General features: G+C 36.6%; 1 long non-coding RNA gene across 1 annotated transcript; it reads left to right on the plus strand.

The window, feature by feature from the left end:
- The first annotated feature begins 10,824 nt into the window (after positions 1-10,824).
- On the plus strand, positions 10,825-13,147 carry LOC134552432 (uncharacterized). The gene is made up of 3 exons (XR_010080863.1): positions 10,825-10,966; positions 12,060-12,191; positions 13,049-13,147. It is a non-coding gene; the product is annotated as an uncharacterized LOC134552432 (long non-coding RNA).
- The last annotated feature ends 11,723 nt before the right edge of the window (positions 13,148-24,870 follow it).

A 24,870-nucleotide genomic window follows, 5' to 3' on the forward strand; every position in this document is an offset into this window, starting at 1 on the left:
TTATTTTGGGTTTTTAGGTAGGTTTGAGTTGGTACAATCATTCAATCATTCAGTTTTGTGTACTCTGCTAACTTGCTGAGGCTGCACTCAATCTCGCTGTCTGTGCCACTGATAAAGACACTAAAACCGCCCGTCCCCAGACAGGGCCCTGAGGGACACCCCTCACCCCCAGCCTCCACATGGCTGTAGAGTGACCATAACCCGCTGTGCCGATGCAGCCCGTTCCTTACCCACTGAGTAGCCCACCCTTCCCTTCCACGTCCATTTCCAGTTAGGAGATGAGGATGTGCTGTGAGACTGTGTGTTGGTAGGTGACATTTTGTCTTCCCTCAGAGAAGGCCGCCATATTGCTCAGGCACAGTTTGTCCTTACTGAAGCCGTGCTGGCTGTCTCAGATCATCAACTTGTCTTGTACCTGTTGTTTTATTGTAATTTTCACCTTGCTTAGGCTTACAAAAGCTGTAATGGACACAAGTATGGAAGGGAACTCTTTATAGAAAGAATCTCGATTTCAGCATCATTCTTGTGATTTCCAAAAAATAATCCTAAATCCCACTTGAGGAAGACTACTACCACTTGGCCTTGAAAAGCAATGGTATGAGAAAATGTCAAATTATTCTGAATGACTTTACACTTTTATGTGGAAAACAGCAATGCTGAATAAGAAAAATAAATGCCACGAGGATACCAGTAGCTGGTAATCCAGGAGCCTGACTCCTTAGCTGTCAGATATTTCCTCTGATTTTTGACTGTATTTATTAACAGTCATATAATAGACTCTATCTGCTGTAAACTTACTTTTATCCCTTTACTTATGCAAAAGATTCATGCATTTGCATACCTAATGAGGATCCAATCATGAACAAAAATAACTGAGAACAGGAGTTGCTTGTTCAAATTTGTGCATAGATAACTTTTGCAGCCTAATCTGGGTGCTTTTGAATGACAAACTCAGGTTATAAAATTATATATGTATTCTTGGAGAACAAAGGTAGTTTTTAGCATTTTATTTATAATAAAACAGCATAAAATTATATTAATTTATATTATGGCTGTAGTTCTCTTTTTGTGTTGCTGCCTTACATCTGTCCTCCAGTGCTAACAATACAAATTGGTTTGCTCCTTTATTTACCTGGGAAAAGCTATTTTGGCTGGTTTGCTCAGCAATGGTCTCATTCATTGCAGTGTTAAACAGCAAAGTGGATACCTAACTGTGACATACTGAGGCTAGCAATTTGCTGTGTGGATAGAAATGAAAAAAATTCAAAAGAAGAATAACTTTCTCAAATTTTATCCTAATATCTTGTGTAATTCAAGTAGGTCCAAGAAGTTCATTTCCACAGGGCTAAATGGAACTATTAACCTCTAATTAAACAAATGAACTAATAAAAAGCCCACTTGGGACCCCCAAATGCAGAATTGTTTCAAACAAGTTGCTTAATGTTTATAATTCTCTCAAGATGTCCTCCTCTTATTCCTTAATGCATTTGAAATATTCTCACTTGTCTGCCACTTCTGTTGTTAGACTGCAGAACAAGCTGTCCAGATGAGCGATTATCTGCTTTGCCTTACTTTTATATTAATTTGCAGGCTTCGTGATTTTAAAAGTGTGTGTGTGAGACTACAGGTATATGTCTAAATACATATATGCTTATACATTTGTTGATAGTGGCATAATTGACAAGTCCAGCAATTTTCTGTGAAGCGTTGACAGTGAGCAGACCTTTGTTTGCACAGAAAAAAATCCCGTCATCAGTACATTGCAGAGGCCTGGCACTCACAGTCCCCTATTAGCTTTGTGCATTACTGACCTCCACAGGCATTGCAGGGGAAAACACAGCAGGGAGAGACGCAGGTCGGTACAGAAGTGTTACTGCTTTTGCAGGCAAGTACTGTGTATTTCATCATTGTCTTACACCATTTTTGCTTATAAGGGTTGGCTGTTGTTTCTGGTAAAATTATTGGTCCATAAGAATTTTTTTCTTATTTCAATCTAAGGGTCAGTGGTAAAGAGCACTGTCAAGTTCCACTGGGTCCATGTCACACTATACTTCAAATTCAAGTGAAGCTGTGATCATGTCAGAGTTCTCTGGGTGCCACTGCATCCAGATCAACACACAATTGTGTGCATTATTCTTCCTCATTGGTTCATGCCAAGTTTGTCTGTGTATATGAAACCGAGATTTGGAGATGTGATGAAATGTGAGTAGAACCCCTTCCTGTCTCATTCCAACAGCTGGATTTAATATGCTTAGTTCCTGTTTGCATAGAATTTATTAATAATTAATACAAGTGGTGTGATACTCGTTCATGCATGTGTGTTTATGTGTTGAATACAAAAAGGCTCTTCCTTATCTATTAACACCTCTAAAAGTAAAGTGAAGGGAGTCAATATCTTCTTAACATCCAGATTTAGACTACAGGAACTACAGGAAATCCTTGAAGCAGAGGGGAATGTTTGAGTTTGAATAGGCATCCAGAGAATTTTTTAATGTTTAAAATTCTTTGATTATCTTAAAATATAAATCTATTGGCTAGGTAATTTAAAAAAATAGAACAGGTCTAGAGTCTTAGTGAATTTCTTGATACTTCTCTAACAGCAATTATGCTGATTTCTAAATTTTAAATTTTTTTGTATGTTAAGGATGGTTTCATGGTGACCGGGGGCCATCAGGTGTAGAATCCAGCTTACCATGACCGTGGACACTGGGCATCAATTCTGTTTGGTAACAGGCTGTAGCACTGCCCAGAGACACCTTTTTATACAGTGGAACCCTGAAGACGTGGCCTGGCTGTTGAAAGATTCCCACAAGTTTGTAAATATGTTATTAGAACTGTAGCTCATTTACACTAATACTGATTGAGAGCATAAAAATCTTCATGGGGCAACACACAGACAAATCTTTAAAATTAAATTTTCAGAGCAGAATTGCCATTTTTTCTTGGACAAAATGAGGAAATCAAGTTAATGGTCTGACTCTGTGCTCTTCATCTTTTATTTCAAAGAAATAAATAGAATCCATGCTTGTATGACTGCATGAACCTAGTTAAGCAAGCTTTAGATGAGCTCTTATTTGTTTATGGCACTAAAGCCACATAACCATGGCTTATCAGCAACGAAGTAATACAGACATAAGCTGTGATTAAAAAAAAAATAAAGCAAAATAGTGTAGATACAGTATTGTGTAGCAGGCTTGAAGTGACTGCAGAGTATTTCATTTTCCAGGGCATGCTACTGTCATGTGTTGCTGCAAGTGTATGGCTTGATTCCCCAGCTCAGTTCTTGAATGGTCAGAATCAGGAAACACCACAGAGTTATGGGGATATGGCATAAACAAAACAGGCTGTGGGTATGCATCATGCTTAGCACATATGCAGAATGAATATTTGAGGAAGGAACTTTGAAATAAGGCTGTTTGGGTTTTTGCTCAAGTTGTCTGAACCTATGAACTTTCCTCAAGTGGTCTAAGAAAGAATCTGAAATTATTTTGTCTGTGAACTGAACATTACAAACTGAAGTCTTAGACTTCTGACTTAGTTTAACTCACTTGCATAAAAAAGCACTAGTAGTTTATTATCATAACCCTCCTTTGGATGGAAATGCATTAGTGGTGTCTGGACAAATAAGGAATGAAGAGTAGTGAGAAGAAAAAGCCTCACACAGTACCATGTGAACCTTCAGTGTCTGCCTCAATTTGTACCTTTTCAGTATCTGACAGTGAATGATAACATTATTGCAACGGTATTTACTGGCACTGCTGGAGTATGGGGTCTGTCATTTTTTTTCTATTCTGAATTGTTGTGCATGGCTTTAAAAAGTGCCAAAGGCTGAAATGTGTTTCAGAGGTCGTCAAGGAGGAAACAAAGTGGTTTTTCACTACTTTTTATGAAATTTGGCAAATCAATTTGAAGCTGGAGGAGTTCCAAACCTAAATGCACGTTATTATGGATTCAGATGTATAAGATGGTTCCTGGTGGGGATAAGTTTGTCATAGTGTCTTTCAGGAAATTACACAACTGTCTTTCGTTTTCTTCTATATTTCTTTAGCCTAAAGAAAGGAGGTTTCAAAATGGCCATTTAATAATCCTCTAGAAGAATAACCTTTGCAGCAGTCCTATTTTATAACATAAGAACTATGAAAACCTGGCCTTGGATGGATTATAACAGAATCCTGTCTATTGACTTATATTTTATGATTAAGTCACTAATCTGGCATCCAGCTTTACTTGCATTTGTTCAGAATGACAGGAGTTCCTTTCAGTGGTCATCACAGATTTCTCCTTTCATCAGCTTTTCCTCAGAGGTAATTGCAGCAGTACACAAGCCATTCAGTCTCCAAAAGAAGACAAAATTTATTTTAATGTCCATGAGTGCACAGTTACCTCAGAGATGAAGTTATTGTTGTGGAAGAATAGGAAAAGCTCCTTCTGCTCTGATGAAACAGAGTGCCTGACAAGATTAGGAAGCAACAGATCTTCCTGGTTTATTTATTGATTTATTTTTACATGAGGAAAACATTGTTCAGTTTTTAAAAAGAAGTTGATTTAAGCTTGAACCTATTTTACGGAACCCAAATCTTTTGTAAAGCTTATTTCTAAATATCTTCTATTTGTTTTAGTATCTTGTACCATAGTGATTTTGCCACTGCAATGGAATTGCAGTTACTGTAAATGGGAGTGTTGCAGCTAACTGGTTTTTGTTGATGAGAAATTTTAATACTCATTCAATTCAATGAATTGAATCACTAGTCCCAAGGCAAGAACATGTTTCTGCATGTTAGGGGGACTTTTTTTTTTTACATTCTAGTCCACTGACTTACCTGTGGAAGATACTTACAATTCTGGTTATAGATAATCTTTGAGTATCTCCTAGAGCTGTTTGCATTGTGGAGTAATTTCTCAGGAATAGTCACTTCATACCAGTGTAGAGCACCCAGACACTGGGTTGCTGAGAGTAGCTGTAATGCAACCTTGTTTACTGAATACATATTCCAGGTGATTTTTTCTGGAGAAGTTCAAGAGAGAACTTTCGGGATTTCTTTTTTCCACTAATATTATTTCCATTAAAAGATCCAGTTTTATTTGGAGTCCTTGCTTATACTAAAGCAGGTAAATAATGTATACTTTTCTTTAAGTTTCATTGAGTATCAAACATTTACCTAAGTGAATTTTCTTTGAGAATCTTGAGACAAATTCAGCCAATGCATTATGACTGTAAGAGAGGTACCTGCTTATCTCAGGTTTGAAATTTAGTTTTTTCTTTTTTTGTTACTTGCACACCTCTCATCAATTAATGCTACCAAAAAGACATTGAATAAGAAGTGAACTGATTCCTAGTTGTGGTATTCTAATGCTTTAGAAATGTGTTTTAACTTTGAAATCAGGCGAAAAAAAAAATCAAGCCATAAAGCTGATTCTATAACAAATAGAATTCTAGCACAAAGGATAAAAATCCTCTTAGATTACTTTTCAGCATCAGTAGGTTTTAAATGTTGAAACTTACATTTTTGCATTTTTATACCATACATATTCATAAATATTCACCTGCTGATGAGTTGGAAACCATGGGCACTGCTTAGAATGTAGTAGGAGCTGTTTGTTTATTTTTAAAATGTTATAGACAAGTATTAAAGATTGGATGAAAACCCCATGGAAACAAAAAAATGATGAGCACATGGAGATGGAGCTCAGAAGATTTGCAAATGTGATCATTTCCCTAATGAACAGTGTTTCACTACTTGAAATAATCTCTCATGTTCTGAGTAGTCTGCATTATGTAGGAGCCTGTAGCTTGTTAAATTCCCTTCATTAGAGGGTTTTTGAACTCAAAGGATTTAAAAAATTGGGGAAACAAGTATTACAGGATTGAACTCCCAAATCTCAAAGTACTTCTGAAAATATCCCTGAGTTTATTTTTTCTTCCATAACCAGCAAATTACCCAGCTGGCTTTCACACAAGATTCAGAAGTCAAATTCCAAAATGCAGTCACTACCCTGCTTGCTTCTTTACTGCTTCTGTAATTTTGCTCACGAAGGTCTGTTGTTTAAGAAATAAAGACTTGTCAAAGCACAAGGACATGGGATATGTGCCTTTCAATCAAGGATTAAGCATCTGAAAAGAGCTGAAGTTTAAGAAATTAAAACTTCTTGTAATTCAGAACCCAGCAATTATGGGTACAATAGTCTTTGTGTTCTGGATTTACAGAATTTGGGGTAACTTTATTCCTGAAATGTTTGTGCCTTATTTCTAAATCAAAGTTTGTCAGGTGGATAACACATGGAGGACTTTTTCATTGTTCAGTGGCACAGAGGAGCTGTGAGATAGATATGTGTAGCTAAAGCAGTAGGAGAAATGGCAGTAGAAAGAGATAGATGCACCCAATGGTGAATGTAACGTAACATCCTAGGAGTGACTTATAGGAATAAATATCTTCTGGACACATAACAATCCAGAATCTGTTAGATGTCTCTCTATTCATACCCTACTTTAAAAACTGAATTATGAAATAAACCCCCAATGTTTCGAGGATATGAATGATCAGGAGGTGAAGGAACTGCTAACTCAGAAGAAACAAGTGTAGAAGGTAATAATTCTCATTCTTTCCTATCTTAAAAGTTTCTGCATGTATTGGGGACTTTTATGAACTTAAACATACCATTGATCAGTTCTCCAAATGTTGCAAACCAATCCAGGTAGATGAAAACTTCACTTTGGTTTGGGGCAGAAGGATGAGGTGATTGAGTATTTAAACTGTTTGTACAATATGGGGTAACATCAAAGTGGAATTGAAGAATGTCTCAGCTGGGGCACCTTCTAAAGGCCTGTGAGACAATGGCTGAGATCTCTCAGGGAAGAAAAACTGAATGGGAGCCTATCATGTTCTTTTGATTGAATGTAACTCTTTGAGTACCAACTGTTCGAACAAAAACTGTCTACTGAATTTTACACAAACTTTTTATAGGTTTTGGTTTCCATGGGAAAAGCTTCCCTACTGTATATCTTTATATCTCTTAATCTTTCTAAATATAAGAAGTATATTTACTTGCCCCTATATGAACCCCTGTGGATAAGAAAGTGCTACTTACCATTTTACAGCTGAGAACTTCAAAGTTCTGTGATTCTTTAAATGACACCTTCAGAACTTTTGTGAAAGCAAATCTCCTAAATCCTGGCCAGAGCTCTTCATATTGATCTAGCCCTTCTTGGAAACAAACACTCGATTTCTAATTACAAGTCTGCTGTCACCAGTGCAGTGAGTTAATTTCAAATCCTGTTTATAATCTTAGTATCTTATAAAGACAATGTAATATTCAAGGAACTTTTTAGAAATTGACAGACCAAAAATACTTTGCATAAACGAGTTGGAAAATATCGTGATTAAAATAACATGAATGCATCTGGAGAAAAGATGTCCTTACTGGTGAATCATTTATCAACAGTCATTTTGTTATGTGTATGCTTCAGATGTGCACATAACAAACAGAAGCAACTGTTCCTTATTTTGAAGGGTAACCAGATGTGTCTATGTGCTCAAATGGCTTAACTTGTACTTCAGCAAAACATGAATTGTTCTGGTACACAGAGCTGTTTTGCAGATTAGAACTTCAGGCTTATGTTACTTTAGAAACACCAACGACAATGACCTTAAAACAATGGAAATATCTTCATTTTTACAGCATCTTTCCTCTGATGCTGTCAAACTCTTACTGTTTAGAGAGCAAGATTATGTAGAAAGATTGCAGTGTAGAAAATAGAAGAAAAACTTGGCTTTGCTTGGCTTCATTAATTTTGTTCTTCTTTGGTTTAATTTCCTTCAATCACAACAAATATTTCTGTACACCTACTATAGTAGTTCTAAAAAGAGCTATTACCAGAAGGATTCTATGATCCCTCTGGAAGATGGGGGTCCCATTTCTTATCCATCATGCTACTTCCTCTCTGCAGTTGTTTTACTGAAAATAATTTCTGAGAGTAACCATTCAGAGCAGGGAAACTTTTCATCCTAGATTGCTGTGTTCTTTATTCACTGCTTTTAGCCAAATGAAAATTACTCTAACTTTAGGTGTCTTCAACATCTATCAACAGATTGCAAAGTACTTAAGTTAGGTTAGGAACCAATGTTGCCTAAAAATTGGTGACAATGCGAATGTGGCAATATGAACAGTGGTTATATGTACTCTTCAGTGCCCTGTGTTTTGTGAAGAACATGTCAGATTATTGAGTAGTATTTACTTGCCTGATGTTCTGCTGAATTGGAAGCTATGAAGCAAGTAATTCTATAGACCTTAGACTCCCTGTTCAGACCATGTTATCTGTTACATCTAATAGGAGAAGCTCCCTGGATCCTGAGGTCACAGCTAGTTAGACAGCATTGAGGAGAACTCAAGGGAAAATGGGTATCTCTGTTGTCCGTTCAGTTAGCCCAGAACCATTTGCTATTTGTACAAAGCTTGGTTATTGTCTGTATTCTTTTTTGTCTCCCTTTGAGGTTCACTGAAGTATAATTTTATGTAAAGGTGATGGAAAGATTGTTCTTGAAGCTGAATTAGAAATCTCAGAATACTTATGCAAATACTTATGTTTCTAATTAAAAGTATCCTCACACACTTGAAATGAAATAATTTAGTAAATTTGAGAAGTCAGCATAACTAAGGCCACCTAGGTTTAGGAGCCAGAACAAATGTGTACTGAGGTTTAGACAGAATTGCTTGACATGCAGCCTAGGCTCCTGAGGAGCAGGATCTTTGGATAATCAAAAATAATTAGTCAGTTTTCTTCCCCTCAAAAAAACCCCAAACAAACAAATGAAAGAAACCCAAAAGACATTAATATTTTCTGTGGGAAAATGATGCTTTGGGTGAATTTCCTGTCAAGAAAAGAAACTGAAACCATATATTTTCAATCAAAAATAGCTGCTTTTGACTGAGTCATTACTGTATGTGGCATAAGGCAGAGGTCCCAGTAACCAAGCAGCTCCACAGTTCATGCTGTTGATTCCCTTGGGCTTATACTGGAAATTGCAGTTATTTTTATTTCCCACTCCTCCCCAGTGGACCTTGAGTCTCTGCTGGGCTGTGTATCCCATGACACCCCATGCTGCCTTCCTGCAGTTCAGCCACTGCTGCCAATAATGGGAGGTAATGCAGCCACACAGTAACGTGCAATGTGAAATATGGGCTGCCTGGAGAACGTGAGCCATGGAGGATCAGAATTTAACTTACGACTGTGCAGACGGATGCAGAGATTAATATTGACTCCAAAATTGGAGATTAATATTAACTGAAAGATTTTGTCCTTTTGGACAACTATTTTAAAAAAAAGTTTTGTTCTGGAACAAGATTTTTATTATAACTATTAATTTTCATTCAGAAAAAAACAGTATGAGACTATTCTATGACATGGAGAATTCATATTTGATCTGCTCAAATTAGGGATAAAGAAAGAAAAATTAGTAAAAAGACAACTGTTTTTCCTTGAGAATAAGAAAATTGTATTCTTTGGGGGACTCTAGTTTCCCTGCTAACCTCCTTTCTTCTCTATTCTCTCGTTTTACTAGTGCACTCAAGTGCCTGCTCTACAGGCTAGTTTAAGAGTTTTCAAGAGGAAACTAAGAAAAGTCTCACCTCGTTTTCCTCCTGAACTTTCATTCCTGCCTCAGCAAATTCAGTCATTTACTCACAGCACTCATACTTTTGGTTGAACCCAAGGAGCAAAATGAGCAGGGGAAAGACAGGTTGGATTTTACTTTTTCCACAGAGATTTTAATTTTTTCTGAAGTAAGTAACTAATGTTTTCAGTAATATTCAGGTTGAGAATAATAAAGTCTTATCCACATGCAGCTGCAGGTCAGTCAGCTATAGTGTCATCTTGCCCGTGCTGCTCAACTAGTGATTTTGACCTTGGCATGAATGGATCATTCACTCAAGTGATGAGAGTTAATTTAGCCTTCGTAATACCCAGAGCTCAACCTTTTCAGAGCTCGATTGTTTCAGTGATGCCAAATTATATGCAATCACTGAGTAATATGAACAGTGAACCACTGCTGTGTCTTTGGATGTAGCCCACCAAAATCATTCTCTTCATACTGGCAGGAAGCAGGCTAAAAATTCATCCAGTGCTGCACATCGTGGAGTGTATGAGCTATGTTACTGCATAAACAGTATACTGGGAGAAAATGAAGTTTGGTGATTTTTCCCCAATTTTTTGTTCTATAGCTCTTTTCTCTTTTGAGGGAACTCTATGGGTTCAATTTAAGGGAAACCACCATTAAATTCTCTCTCTTGGATTCACAAGCTTTTATATCCTATTGTTAGAGCTTGGGGAGAAAGGCACAATTGAAGACAAGCATAAAAAATGAGTTATTTTCATCTGTCTCTGCAAATTCACATAAGGTGTGAAGTAGGGCTTTTTAGTCAAAGGAGACTGGGTGAAAAGAGCAGAACACCAAAGGTTTTATTCATAACAAACCTGTGCTCTGAGCAGGCAGATCACAGTGTCTTTTACAGGACTGAGGCCTTTCACAGTGTAACTCGTGTAGCTCAGGGCCTGGGTTAGGATAGAGCTTGTTCTGTCCTCCAGGGTGCTGAGCTGTAGTCACCTGGCCTGCCCAGGTTTCGGGTCTGCATGTTTTGCATTTTGCCAGGAAACAGGTTTAGCAAGAAATCTTCAGAACCACCATGACAAAGTCTGTGATGTTATTCACACTTAGTAACGATTTTTATATAAATTGCTTCCCTAAGATGTTAGAGGAAATAGTATTTACATTAGAATAACAGTGAATTTAGAAGGAACTGCAACTTTTTTGCAGAAAAAATAATTGAAGCTGCAGCAGCATGTGAAAATAAACTACCAAATCAGTTAAAACAATGGATTTGTTAGATATTGAGAGTGTGCTGAGGATGTTGAAATCTTCAAGGATATAGAAGAATGGCTGCAAGTCATCTGAAAGTCCGCGATCACGAGTAGGTATGCAAACCTGTTATGCACAAAATGTATAAAAATGGTAATTTTAAACAAAGGTATTAGTCTTATGGTATAAGTCCAATCTGTGAAACCTTAGTGTTTTATAAAATTTAAATGCCGAAATCTAGTGATCTCCATAAAAATTTACTTTCCACTGAATCTACTAAGGATGTGTGTGTTTAAAATCTTATTTCTTTCATCAGTGCAAATATTTCTGTTGCAAAGCTAGGATTTTGCATGAATCAGCTTTTTAAAATCAGTTCCTTAATACTTTTGTCAGGCTCTGTCAGAAAGATTTTTCTTGCAACCATTTAAAAAGCATATATGTGCTTGCTGTTATTTCATAGCAAGTGTAATTTAGAAGGACTGTTATGGGAACCCCATCCCCTTCTCACCCTCCCACCTGCCCAAATCTGAAAATACTTTATTGGTTTTGTTTAGAAGCATCACTTTTTGAATTAAGATGTCCAGATTCCTGGGAATAAATCTGATTCATAGTGACTGCCAGTGGCTCCCAGGGCCACGAAGACAGGCACTCTGTGCCACCTCCTCTGTGTCACCATTCCCATCAGGATAGGGAATTACACAGCAGTGTGATGGAGGAAGCTGTTCAGGGATCCTGCTTTTCAGGTTCCTCTGACACAAAGAAGTCACCATGATCAAGGCGATCAGGCCTCAAAGAGTCGTTTCCCGCCCCTCCCCAGCCCCTGCTTTTCCTGTAGCAAACATGAAGTGTGTTGTGACTGGTTTGGAAGCAGAGTTTTAAAGTGTTTGTGTGATACTTTAAACATCTTTAAAGTAGCTTTATCACATGTGCAGTTACAGACTAGCATTCCAAGTGCAGTATCAGACTAGTATTTATCTGTTCTGAAATTACGTTCTGGAAACCAGCAGAAAAGTGTATTTTTGTTATTAAGGAGTAAAATTAAAATTGTAAGAAAATAACACCATTATTAGTTTGCAAAAGTTATTTGCTTTGATTAAAAGCACCAATAAATGTGTCTTGGTTCTATAACTGCTCCATTTAGCACTTGACATATAATAGGTTTTTTTCTCCACAGTGTAATATCTCCATTGAAATATAATTATTTTGCAGATTGCTCAACTGAATGCCCTTATAAACATGCTGTTAGGGGAACTCACCCCTGGTGATCATCAGAACATCATGACAATATGCACAATTGATGTACATGCAAGGGATGTTGTAGCCACGCTTATAGCACAGAAGGTAATTTGTTGCAGAGCAATTACACTAATGCATTTTTAAAAGCAGAAAATAAAGAATAATTTCATTTGTTGAAAAGATATTCTGGTGGCTTATGTATGGCAATGACAGAACATTTTGATTAAATCCATTTTTGTCCTTTTATATTTTTTGCTTTAGAGTTAGATAATTACATTTACCAGTTAAAGAAGTCACATTTAAAAATATATAGAAATTTTGTCCAAATATTTAAAAACTTTGTTAAAAATATATGCTGTAATGTGACAGCAGGCTTCTCATTAATTTGCTTCCCATTACTGATCTTTTCACCACGAATATAAATCTCACACTTATTGGAGATAGCTAGAATGTTTAATATATACAAAATATAAGACAGCGATTGCATTATGTTTCCAGATAGCTTGTGGGTTTTTTCTATAAATAGGTTTTATTTCCCTATCAGTTTCTGAGGTGGAGTCTGTACTGTTAACCCTTTCCATGCCTGAGTTCTGCACTGCTGGTGCCTATTAATAGTAATTTGCTACTCCATCTCCAGACTGTGAGCACTCAGAGAGGAAGGAGGTGGTGAGGGGCACCATGCAGTGTCTGCTCCCTCATGCATGGTTAGGCAGGTGAGAGAGAGCAGTTCTATCTTCCATTCCTCCTGCCTGCAACCAGCTGCTCTCCAAAGGGGACACAGTCCCCAGTTTGACTAAGCAGCTTCATTCCAGAGTCAGACACCTAAAGCTTTTCTGTTTGTTCATGAGGAGTAACAAAGAAGAGAAGAACTGTGTAGGTCTCGAGTGTGTGTGTGTGTAGTGCACATCTATTCACCCATCCTCTATAGCCTGTAATCTTTCTATCCATCTGTTGCATTCTAGCATTTACTCACTGTAAAATCCACCTTTTGGCAACACATAGCTCCCAAGATCAAGGATTGTGCTGTTTCTCTGCATTTCCAAACACCCTCCCATCCCCACAATGGTAAGTAGTTTATTGTTTTGCTTTATTATAGGTCATAATTTTGCTGCAGACCAGACATAATATTTAAGTTTCTCAGAAATCCAGTCATTACATAAATGGCCTAAATAAGTAGTTCAAGATGAAGACCACAGTGAATTTGTGAAAGTAAAAATTGTCTTACTTGAAAGAATGAAATAGAAAAAAAACACAGTAAATTATTTTAGTTTGCCATGAAACCTTTTCCAGGACAAAATGGTCTCTTAGCCTTTTAAACTGGTATTCTGTAAAACTGAGGGAAAAAAGCAAAACCAAAAGCAACACGAACAACAAAAAAATCCCTCAACACTCTTACAGTTGCTGAACAAAATCCATTCTACTGAGCATAATCACTTTGTTGTAGTGTGATGCATAATAGCAGTTGCATCGAAAATTTGCAGCAATTTAAAATATTCTTTTCACTGAAATTGTTTATCCACATTGCCAAAGCCTTTAAGGAAGTACTGATGTTTTTCATATTGTCAGGAGCAGCTGTTTCTATCTGCTGTGGCTCTCTAACCACTAACTAGGCAGATGGCACACAGTAGCTGAGGTGTGACTGTTGTGTACAGGATCAACTTTTCTGGCTTATAGGAAGCACAGCTGCCACGCTATTATGATGATGATGATCCTTATGTATTGCAGACACTGGAGGCCTTATATAGAGCTGCATACTTTGAAGGGGTGATTAGGGTCTTTAGTACACTGAATAAGTACTTAAATAATCAAACTGACAAGCTGTGTGGAAATATGGAATCCCTATTAATGAGAATTTTGGGTAGGGATCAGGGGACTCTAAAAACCAAGTGAAATTATTTGCCACAGACACAAACATCTCATAATGATATAGCATGTTTATATCAGTATAAAGTGCTTCAGTATCTACTAGAGACAAATATGTTTATGAATGAATAAATACGTTTTACATCATTAACTCTGGTCAGTTACTCAAAGAACGTGTTGTAGAAAATAGTGAACTGTGAAAACTAGAGTAGGCCTAAGATTTTTGTCTCAGTTGTCAGAAACCTAATCCATAGAATATTGGAACCAGCAACACTTCCTTTCTCGTGTCTTGCTCGTAGTAATTAATATATCAATATCTACTTTTTTCTTCAAAAGAACTACTTCCTTGTCATTCTTGTGTGCTGGGGAAGCATAAGAGAGCTGGAGGCAATAGTAAGATGTGTCTGGGGCTTAAGGAAGCCATGAAGTGCTGACCAGATGCTGTATTTCCTGTTGATTTAAGGCATTAGTTCATTAGGCCACTAATCAAAACCATGTGCTCTGCTAACAAACCATTTCATCACCTGAGTGCTGGAGCATGCACATACTGTTTCCAACTAATTGGGACCTGATCCAAGTCAATGCAAAGACTCTTGTTGGCATCAGTTGGTGGTAGAAGAGGTTGTCTGAGAATGCTTGTCCTTGTTATTGTTTGTCTCTTCACATAGCTCAGCTGAAAATATTTTAGCCAGAAATATGGAATTATTGTATCTTTTCTGTACCTTGTTAGGGGAGTTTATGTTCCATAAAGTATCTCCTTCTTGTAACAAAATTTAAAAAAAGTAATAATAATCAGGGGCCCATTGGATTGATGTGCCTAAATGTTGGTTTTTCAGAAATCCCATTGCTAACCTTTATTTGCTAAAGACAGATGTCAAGGTATTGAGCAGACATGGAGATTGGTTCTTCATTTTAGTCCTGAGTTAAGCGCTGAAACTACTTGAGATACAGACTGGGCAATGTCACCTCAGTAGTGCTTCTGCTGACCACTACTGTGTGAAAGCAAAACTGTCCAACTTCAAAGCTTACAACAAAGCTTGTTCTTAATGGCAGAACAAACAACCAAATAAAATCATATTCTGCAGTTGTATCTAAAGAGCTGCAGCCCTAAAAGCATGAACAAATACAACATGACATTGTGAAACATTTTTGTTTCTTCAGCTTAATGCAATGCTATCACTTTCCAAATATAATTTTGAAAGTTGGGAAATAGTTATAAGAACAATAATTTCCTTGCACGTGATAAAAACAGCTGCTGAGAAAAGCAGGGAAGTTTGATCACTTCAATTTCACCAAATGGGAAGAGGGATATAGCAATTAGTAAAGCTCTGGGATCAATGTGTCAGAGAGATGTACAAGAACAAAAAAAGAGGATGACTCATGGAGTGGAAGGTGGAAAGACAGAGCATCTTGATCAGGAAAGGACAAAAGAAATAGTCTGATTTCTCAGAAGCCAATGGAGGCAGACCTGCAAGCAAAGTACAAGGTGAGCAGTTTACAGCAATAACAAGAAATACTGCAGGGTTAGAGGATCATGCAGAGATGGTCACAGAAAAAAGCAGAAGTACTGCAGTGCTAAGGGAAAAGGTTTTCACAAAGTCACAGATATCAGAAAGCGCAGGGAAGACAATCACAAAGGTGAAGAAGATGAAGATCAAGGGTGGAGAAGAGGACTAATGAGCCTGGGAGATTTAGGACAAGCAAGGAGAAGCACTGGTGCCTGCTGCACAGGAGATGAAAGAAGAGAGATTGATAAATCGGAGAAGGGATTTCTTCAAGCAGGTGAAAAATATCACTGGGTAGGAAGTGAAGAAATCTGCCTTGATTGAGGCCAGAAAAATTTGGTGAGGCAAAATGAAAAGATAGTAATAGGCGAGAGTTCTTCAAGAGCATTTATATACAGTAAGGAAACAGAAGAAATTACTACTTAATTTTTGAGCTAATGCTGGCATATACTGTTTCAGGGTAAGATGGTTTTGTGGTTGGAGAGTTGGGGAAGCAGAACTATGGATGGAATTATGGAAACATCAAATGAAAGAAGATGGGCATATGATGGAATTTACTCATGGAGCATCACAATCAAAATTATACAGTTCTGATTGCCTATGTTCAGTTTTATTGACTTTGGGAAATAACAGCTTAGTGTAAAAAAAAAAACCTGAACAACCAACCAAATCAACAAAAACCTTGCAAATCCAACCAAGGTAATTTATTGTTGCTTTTTTGGTTTTTCGGGGTTTTTTTAATGAAACTATGTGTTTTGGAATGAAACATGCTCTGTGAGTAGCTACTGTGCTTTCTTTGGGTTCAAACTACCAAAGTGTGTCAGTGTTTCCTCACGTACCCTTCATGTTTCCTGCCAGGGCATATGAGGTAGAAGATCAAAGGTGTCAGCTGCTCACCCTTCCCTAGTGCTGCTTTGTCTTTCAGTAGTAATTTTTGAGTAGAACTTGCAGAAATGATAGGCACAGTAATTCCTAGGCACAAAGGATATGTAGAACATGATTTTGGCTGACATAATGTTTTTGAGTTGATCAAAATATTTTTCTGCAGAAATCTCAGAAATGTTGACTGTACTTGTGCTGAAGTCAGTCTTACTAGAGTAATTCCAAAGAAAATTTGGCCCTGAGCAGTCAGATTAAAAATGTGGCACAAAGCTTGAACCAAGTATAACCTGGTAGGATTGAACACTGCATTTCACCGAGTCCAGAAGAATTTTTGTATAGAAAGAAGAAACTGAGAAGAATTTTCTCATTGTTTGTTATTTTACTCCTTACTACTGGTACAGTGTCAGTCATAATTGTTACTCCAAATTCATCATCTAAAATAACAAACTATTGAAAAGATTAGGCTGTGACAGAAAAAAATATTTGAGTCGTAGAGGTTGACATATCTCAAAAGCCTTTATCCTTTTTTGCTCTCTTTCTCAAGCTAAACAACCAGAAAAGTGAGACAGAAGCACACAGAATCCATGTGCTATATATGAATGACTGCTTAAAATTTTGTTTTCTCTTGATTTTATTTATTCAGTGTAACAAGAAACATGAAGCCAATGACAGCAGTGTTCAGGAAATACAAGATTGGTATCCTTTGATAATGAAGTCATAAAATTGGACTGTAGCAGTATACTTTCCTTCATAAACCTCTCTTTTGAGATGAAATATTGCTATTCCACAGACATGAAAGAGATTCTCTACTTCCAAGTTATAATGTGCTTTAAAATCTTGTTATAGTAAAAGGTAAGATGACCATAATAGATATTTTCTTTCTTTACATGTATTGTTTTATTAACAGACCCTACTTGAGTTTACTAAGTCAGTTGCAGTTTTTTACCTTCTAGAGTCACTAGACTGGCCCTGCAAATACTTGAGTATCTTGTTGATCAGAGATGGTCAGCAGGAGAAAAGAGGAAAATGTCTGGGGAGAATAACTCACAGGTATGAATTCTTCAAGAACTGAGCATTAATTGGCATTCCTTGACTTTCATAAATCAACTGAAGAATTTTATTCTACAGCAAGAAAAAACCCGAAAGTACACCTGGTGTGAGCTGGCTAGGTGTCATTAGCACCAGAAGGAAAGGCAGATAAATACTAAATTATGACTTCAGTGGATTTGCTCCATCCAATAACTCCATCTCTTCTTTATACTGCAGAGCTCAGAACAAGAACATCGTCCTCCTGTCTTCATCTCACTTCATTTACTATTGTCTTATACCTCTGTATACTTCTAGTGCTATAAGATTTATTTACCATATAAATATTCACTCTAACTTCTATATGTGACTACGTGTTCTCTGCTTAAATTTGCTCTGCATTTTTATTTAATGGACACGAGACTTCATAATTTACAAATTACAACAGTTAATCCCCTTGGTTAAGAAAAACACATAATAGTCCATCAAGTGCGTTGTTTAATTTTGTTAAAGAATTTTTGAAATGAAAACAGTAAAAAAAGCAGTTCTAGTGTCATGACTTACATCAAGGCCAGTAAAACAGGGAAATCATTTAATGCATTGTCTTAAATTCAGAAGAAACGCAACTCCTTTTTTACAGTAAGACAACATACAAAATCTCATCAGCAACAGTGGATATGTAATTTAAGAGTACACATTCCCAAATTAATTACATAAAGAGAAATCCACAGGCAAGGGCAGAAGGCCCAATAACATTATATTTCTCTTTTTGCTAGTGATGCACTTCACATAATTCATCCTGATTTTAATTTTGATAATTTTTTAAAACAAAATGTTTTCTCTAGGGAAGGGTGAGTGATTAATTTTACCAATATTTTTGGTACCTGAATTATTTTTGTTTGTACAAGACATTGCTCTTGTGCCCTTTAGTCTCTCCTGTTGTGTGCTCTTCTGTGATCAGGTCCACTTGTCTAGGATATTTCAATATACTACATGTAACAGCCATGAAGGGTCTTTTCCAACCAAAACATTTCTGTGATTCTATGCTTGTGTGGATCTCTGGGGGTTAGCCTCACAAAGGCAGACTACTTTCCAATCTCTCTAGAATAGCCTGTTTCTAAAGTAAATAAGTCCCTTGAAAGACACAGCAGAGCCCTCTTTAGAGAGGTAGACTTCTCACTTTTCACCTCAGTGAATGAAAAGACATCCCTTTGTCCATTGTTGATCAGAAAAGATGAGATGTGCCATTGGAGTTTCTCTGCTGATAGGGTTGTCCTTCTAACATATGCACCAACAAAAGTGCCTATAGTACTTCCTGAAATCTTTGTGAATCAAATGAACTATGTTTAAAACACTCCTCGGAAAAGTCTATCTCGTTGTTCTGGGCCCTCAGCACTGCAGCTGGCTCTTTTTCTCTTTTACTATTGCTAGTTTGAAGTATCTATAAAGGTTTATAGCAAACTGGAGTACAGGAATGCTTTTATGAGCTCAGTTGCATCTCTGTAGATTTGCTTTCTGTTGTGATACTTTGAGTTAAGACACTGCAGGATGGGGTTTGGCCAAAGAATAAAGTTAAATTAGCAAATAAAGTGATTTTTCAAGCTTATTTTTGTGTTATCCTATGGCACAGTAACCTTCTTTTGATTTTTGAGGGAAACTGCTGAATTGGAAATGGAAGGTTTTCATAGTAGTAAATCCAGGGGGAAAAAAGGAAAAAAAAAAGAGAGAGAAAAAGAAAAAAAAGTCTTCCAGAAAATATCAAAACTGGTTTTGGTGGCTACAAAAACACCGATTCTTCTTTCCCCTCTTTTTTTTTTAATTTTTTTTAAAAGATTATAGCACTGGACCTTAAGGTACTCCCAATAAGAAACGGATAAAGGCTAGAGCTGAAGGTCAAGAAACTGTCATGAAGACAGCTTGGCAGATAGATCTGAGATAATTAAAACTTAAAGATATAAAGATATATAAAGCTTTAAGATGTAATGGCGTATTCCATTGCAAAACAGGCTACAGAAGACTGTAAGGGAGCTAAAATAATTAAGAATTTAAGCTATATGAGCCTGTGTGGCAGAGACAAATTTTTTAACTTAAAAAACCCTGGATATTTTCTTCCCCTGAAAGTACCTGAAATATATAGGTGAAAGATAGCTGGTTTTTTTCTGATTATCCCAAGAGAGATTTACCACAATTTACCAAATTTCCTATGTGTATATGCTAAATTTAAGTTTCAATACCTTTCTCATTTTATTTAATCACCATTCTAGGAAAGCATATAGGCCTCCTATTTTGAAAATTGCTTGGTATAAACTCAGTCTTTGGTGTTGATCAAATTCTGAAATGTTTATGGTTTTTTAATCTCAGGCAAGAAAATGTTTATTGATCTGTGAACTACTAATGGGGTTTTCTTAATCTTATCTTGTTTATTGCTAGCATTAACAATTTGTTTCCCGTGCATTTTTAAGTCTGAAAATGTCCAAGTCCAAAGACTGCTATAAAACATTCCTCTCTTGTTTATAGATATGTTATTAATTTGCCACTGACATTGAGCCACTGATGTTGACCGATCTGTGGATTAGGCATAAATTCTCATCATCAACAACATAGTAAGAGGATGGTGCCAGCACAACTCTGTCTCACATGTCCATATTTTCTTTTCTCTCTGCAGAGCTTATACAGTGATGATTTCAGACTTTTGTGTGAAATAGTGTTGACATTAGAAGAGACACAAATTCAAGGAGAGTCATGAGAAAATTAATCTATCTCTGCACATTTTATTGTATCTACATGGGTGCTGGAGGAAAAAAATTAAACTTTTTGGTAATGCTGCTGCTAAGCAAGCATACTAAAGAATTTGGGGGGCAGGGCAGTATTCATTAGAAATGGACTATAGAGGATTCCCAGCATATTCAGCACCAAAAATGTGTGAAATACTCTTGGCATTGTACTTGAATGCCAGCAGCACTAAGAGAGAAAGCAGGCAAGTCATTAGTGTACACTCCTGTATAAGCTCAGGTCTTGATTATCTCTTTCCAGTACCTTCAGAGAGTAGGGGAAAGAAGGCTACTAAGAGACCTGTCCTTTTTGAGACAGCTTGGGTGCATAATTATATAGATTTACCTGGCCTTTCCAAAGGGAAAAATGGCACCACTTCTCCAGTCCCTCTCCTTACTAGTCTTTCTGCTCTTCACTTTTTTCTCAACTGTTTTTGTAAGTGCAATACTTTAAGTCCTTCCTGGTGCAGAGAGTCAAGCATGTATCTCAACTGTGAGGAGACTGGGTCTCCCTTGCTTCCTGACATTGATAACATCCTGAACTAATTGTGGATAGTGAGAAGATTATTCTCAGTTTCTTCCTTCTGTAGAAGAAAGCTGATCTCAGTGAAATGCAGTGTTCAATCCTACCAGGCTATACTTGGTTCAAACTTTGTGTCACATTTTTAATCTGAGTGCTCAGGGCCAAATTCAGAACAAATCTAATCAGATGCATCTCCTTGCTAAATACAGCTATCCTGCTCTCTGTAAGTTTGATTTTGATACGAAGCCATTGGCTTTATGACTGCACGAGTGCAAGTTTCCTATGCATGTGGCATTGCCTGATGCTCAGATGAGAACATTATGTCAGACATGTTTAATCATAACAGTGTTTATTCCTTTTACTCAGAATGTACCCCCTTCATGACAAATGTATGTAAATGCTGAGATAAAAATAGCATTTGACAAGATAGTTGGGTATGTTTCATTTTATTAACACATTAGTCAACTTATTCTGTTGAAAGTAATATATGAATAGTAGATATGTGTTAGATTAGCATAATTTTTTCAGTCAACATTTGTTCTGTGAGATTTTTGATTATATTATTTTAATTAAGCTATAAGTCGTGACAAGTACAGGATTTCATGGTGAGCATAGTGCTCCTAACAAGGTATTATAAAGCATGTGGCTGAAAGCTGAATGATTGTAACCATTCGAAATGTGCATTAATGATTCCACAAGACTGACTAGAGTGCCCTTTGGTATCTTTAATTAAGTGTATATTATTGAACAAGAAAAGCGTTTACTGGTCTTAGTCGCCAGGATCCAGACTCTGCTCCTGGACAGTGAGGAAGGTCCATTTGTGTTCTAAAGTCTGCTGTGCTGCCTCTGGAATTAGTTGGCTTATGAAACCACACTGTAACTTTTGAATAGATTAGGAGCACGTCATAATGACTATGAAGGAAGCCGAATTATCTGTCTAGAATTGGACAATGTAGTAGGTGGCCCATGTCAGAAATGATGAAGATAAATGAGATTATGGACCCAAAGAAAGTACATATTTTCTAAATAGGGCCTGCCAGTCAGAGATTGGGACATTGTAAATCTTTAATTTCTTTGTATCTATCCACTGGAAACCAAAGAAGAATCTTGAACCAGAAATGCTTTGTATGTAACTTTGTTCCTGATTGCATCAGACTTTATATCAGAGATATAAAGTAATAAAATGCTGGGGTTAACAATTGTCTGTTTATTTGAAACAGTCACTACAATTTTTTTGCACTTTCACTTAAAGATGGAATGGATTTCTATGGCCAGGGTCTTTTTTGTGATTGTTGTTCTTGACACAAAAGGACTGAAGTAAACCTGGAGCTTGTAGACCTGTGTTGGGTTTTGATATTACTTTGTGATACTTAAATATGAAAGTGCAAATGATAACTTCTGGACCTATGAGCATGTAAATCCTCACAAGTTCATAAAATGTTTAATTTTTGTTGTTGTTCACTAGTCCCACCTATTTTTAATAACCATTTAATGAGGTAGATGAAAGATGATGTCTTCTCCTCCCTTCAAAATGAGTCCTCTGGTAGGCATGTGATTCTATGATACAAGAATACAGTCTTCCTCCTTCTAGCAGCCTGATCTGAATAACTGAATGGAATAAATCTTGAGATAGTCCTGAGGTATCTATTGTTCTTTTTCCACGTAACAACTTCCTTTTTTTAATGTATCTGTCATTCATTAAAATGTTCATATTGTTTAAATTCAGGTCTGTTCAGAGAACAAGCAAAGTGATGAGGTATATTGTTTTATTGCCCAACTGATTTGCTTGTGGTGGATATAAACTGTTATAGGACAATCTTCCAGATGTTGTAAAAGAACAGGTTGGGCTCCAGAGCATGGTATGAGAAAGGACCAAGCATTAGCTTGAAATTCCTTACAGAGTCTACAAAGGACTAAAATATTAGCGTCGGCTTGGTCTGGTGTTTTGTTGGTTTGGGTTTGGGTTTTTTTGAGCAGTTGCAACTTCCCACATCTTCAAATTGTATATCACCAGATGTGATATGCTGTATATGACAAAACAGGAAAGTGAGCCAGAATCTCAATGCCAAGTCCTCTGAAAGATTGAAATCTCCTCTCTGAATATAAGTGAAATGGTAAGGAGAAAGCAATTGCTCTGGGAATCCAAATGTACGTGCATCAAGTGACAAAAAACCTCAAGAACTACTGCTTGAGTCAATCTTTTGCCATTTGTTATCATCTAAATACTAGGGATTCTGTTTGCAGAAAATTAGACTTTGAACACAGTTTGTTTCTTTTCTTGTATTAACCTTAGTAGTGAGTGTGAAGGTGATTCACTGTTCTTACATACCTAAAGGTAATATGAGTGCGATGAAATAGGGCTAAAAAGTGTCATGAGATTTGATAAGCATTCATACATTTTATCTGACTTGGGACATTGAATCCATGGAAACATTGGCTTTTACACATCATTTTCTCATTCACAAAATTAAGTAATTACATCCTGGGAGAAATGCACTGGCATTGAATGTACAGTATCCAGACTATGCCACTACAGGTAGCAGATTGAGTTTAACTAGCCATATGGATTGTAATTGTCTGAGTATGATTAATTCATAATGTTTGTTAATTTTATGCCTTGTATTATGGTTTGTTACTATAATGTCAGTATTGTCTCTTCTTTTTTGTTTCTTTTTAATCTAGGTTTTGATGAGAGCCCTCAAGGGATTTTAATCTTATTATGACAATCACTAATGATGTCCTTATATTCTGGGGTCTCATAGGTTGCTTGTTCCCCTTGCTGGAAGTTTCATGGAACAGGGTTCTGAAGTTAGAACAGATGGTGCATCAGTCCATTGCAGAACTCTGTTTTCAGCCAGAGGAAAACTTTATACCGAAGGTGGAAATAATGGTTTTCTGCTTAGCTTATTGTAAATTCTAAATGGGGTGATTGAAGACTATAATGATCACTGCTGTTTGATGCCTATGAGTTTCAACATCTGGCTAATGCCTTTACTAGCCATAACAGTAAGAAAAGGCACTGTAGAATTTTCTGCTTCTTTCTCTTAAGCAGATTATAGTGTGTGTATATATATATATGTTTGTGCATACACAAATACATAAGCATGCATATGCAAGTGTGTGTATATATACACTTCATGTATGTAAATCACTGTCTATATTAAGATCTGATGTGCATAACAATAAAATGGAATATTACATAATAACATTTCAATGCCAACACCAGGCTTTCTATTTTTAATATCCCAATTTGATTTCTACTTTAACAATTGGAATTGAGTTGACCTCCTCATCTACTCTTACTTACAGATCCAAGCCATAGACCCAAAGTAAATTAGCAAATATATCTTTGCTTTCATGTAGGTTCCAAGAAGAAAGCATTAGTGGTACTGACAGAGATAGTCTTTGTAAAGGAGGCTGAACATCACTTTCTTCAAAGTGATGGACCTCGTTGCCCCAGCATTTGTCATACTTGACTTTTCAGCAGGTGATTCACTAAATCACCATAGCCACTAGTCTGTTCTGTCATTGCGTTATAATTGGCTTGATGGAATATTGTTAACTGGAATTGTGATTAAAAAATAATGTATTCCTGGGGAAACATTTCATTTTGTTGTTTTGGTCAGTCTAGCTATATTTTTTAAAAAAAGTGAAAAGACTTACTGAACTCTAGGCACATGCTGTGAATGCTTTGAATTCATTGGAACCTTAATCACAGGCTTAAGATATTATTCTGAATTTAGGCTGAAACACTTAACAAAATGCAAACAAAATCTAGTGATCTGGTCACTATTTAACATTGTTATTGGGTTTTGACCCTGAAGGTGTGATGCTTTGTAGATTTCTGCAACAGTTCTCTAGTCAATTAATTATTCAGTTAATTAATTATTCAGGCCAGGCTTATAAAGTACCTGCTGATAAAAAGAGTGGTCAAATCATTAAGATTTTGAAATAACTATGGGGGAATTTAAAATTATTTTTCTATATTTCTTCATTCTTTTCAAACTGGCCATGTATTTGTAACTAATGCTGGCTTGTGTCAGCCACAAGAGCATATAAAGATATATGCAAGTGATTTATCTACGTGATCAGATGGAATAGGAGGAGGTTGACAGTAGCTTGGTGATCAAAGGACAATGCCGTTGACAAAACAAAATAATCCATGATCACAGAGCTGTGTTTCCTTTTAGTTGCTAATATTTTTTCTGTTTTTC

This window comes from Prinia subflava, chromosome 6 (genome assembly GCF_021018805.1).
Source record: "Prinia subflava isolate CZ2003 ecotype Zambia chromosome 6, Cam_Psub_1.2, whole genome shotgun sequence".
Taxonomy (NCBI): domain Eukaryota; kingdom Metazoa; phylum Chordata; class Aves; order Passeriformes; family Cisticolidae; genus Prinia; species Prinia subflava.